The 1,736-nt window shown below is 45.9% G+C and overlaps 1 protein-coding gene across 1 annotated transcript in view; it reads right to left on the bottom strand.

Annotated features, from left to right (window-relative positions):
- LAMC1 (laminin, gamma 1 (formerly LAMB2)) overlaps positions 1-1,736 on the bottom strand; it is a 170,125-nt gene that overhangs the window by 45,649 nt on the left and 122,740 nt on the right. The window lies entirely within an intron of this gene.

The raw sequence follows: 1,736 nt of genomic DNA on the forward strand, positions 1-1,736 counted from the left end.
GGTGGGCTGCCGTCTATGGGGTCACACAGAGTTGGACACGACTGAAGTGACTTAGCAGCAGCAGCAGCAACAAGGCATACAGTTAGTAAAGGGGCGAGAAAACCACAGTCACATTACCTCACTGCTTTTCCTACTGACTACATGGTCCCTCTCCAGGACAGTAAAATACAATAACTTGTGTAGAAAGAATCAAAGCCAGGAAACATATGCCAGTTGATCAACTTAGACTTGTGGACACAGCAGGGGAAAAAGAGGGTGGGATGAATTGAGAGAGTAGCATCGACGTACGTACACTGCCATGCATGACACGGCTAGCTCGTGGGAGGCTGCTGAGTAACACAGGGGGCCCAGCTCAGTGCTCCGTGATGACCCAGAGAGGTGGGAACGGAGGGATGAGAGGGAGGCTCAAGAGGGAGAGGACACACGTATACTTATAGCTGATTCACGCTGTTGTACAGCAGAAACTCACACCATACTGTAAAGCAATTATCCTCCGATTAAAAATAAATTAAAAAAAAATTTTTAATGAATAATTGTAGATTATTTCTCCCCTAGGTAATCTGTTTCTTCATCTACTACAGTCAGTTATTCTTTCTGCCCTTTATTTTGAATACATCTTCCTGCCATTGAAACAAATTTTCTGAAAGGCCTTTGCAAACCTACTCACTACTCACCAGAACCCTCAGAGTTTACCAAAATTAAGATTTATGAAGCCCCAGCAAGCAACAGAAGTACAGTGGAAAGGAGGAACTGGACTCAGACAGAATATAGTCTCGCTGTTCCCACTGTCCAAAGCCACACAGGCAAATTAGACGGAGAGTCCTTGAACATAAAAAATTCCAAAGAGAGAGAACGAGAGGCTACAAAGGCATAACGCCCAGAAAAACAGGGGCATTCCCTACTCAGAAGTCACAACAGCTCTTCATAAAGTATATGGAGCACTTGCAAACCCACATCCAGTCACAGCAAATTAATATGGGCAGCCCCCATTTAGATGTTAGCTTCAGCCGCGTGACAGAAGCCTCTGATCGGTGTGAATGTGCTGAGGGTGGCAGGACACTCATCTGCCCCTCCAAAATCAGCAGCCAGAACATAAGACAAGGTCACAGACATCTAGGCAATACAGAAAGATTCCAAATTGTAGTGCATAAGGAACATGCACACAGAATTTATGAAAAAAGAACTCTGAGATTGCCACATAGGGACAAGTTTCTATCACCACCCTTATGCACTACACCAGGGTAGCTAAATTCACATCTCGACATAAAAACCAGTGCCTTTAGGTGATGAAGAGTTTTTTAATGATTGGCAACAGTGCCAGACAACCAAAATTTCCCTGTAAAATAATAAAGGGGGCTTCCCTGGTGGCTCAGTGATAAAGAATTCACCTACCAATGCAGGAGACATGGGGTTTGATTCCTCATCCCGGAAGATCCCACATGCCAGGAAGCAACTAAGCCCATGCACCACAACCACTGAACCTGTGGTCCAGACCTAGGAACTGCAACTCCTGAGCCCATGTGCTGCAACCACCGAAGCCCACGCGCCCTAGAGCCCCTGCCCAGGAACGACAGAAGGCACTGCAGTGGGGAACATGCACACCACAAGCAAGAGTAGCCCCCGCTCATCAAACTAGAGAAGAGCCCACGCAGCAACAAAGACCCCGCACAGCCCGAAAGAAATAAAAACTGTTTTAAAAATAGCAAAGGAAGGTAGAGTTCTTAAACATCTTATTT

This window comes from Bison bison, unplaced genomic scaffold (genome assembly GCF_000754665.1).
Source record: "Bison bison bison isolate TAMUID 2011002044 unplaced genomic scaffold, Bison_UMD1.0 scf7180017864322, whole genome shotgun sequence".
NCBI lineage: Eukaryota > Metazoa > Chordata > Mammalia > Artiodactyla > Bovidae > Bison > Bison bison.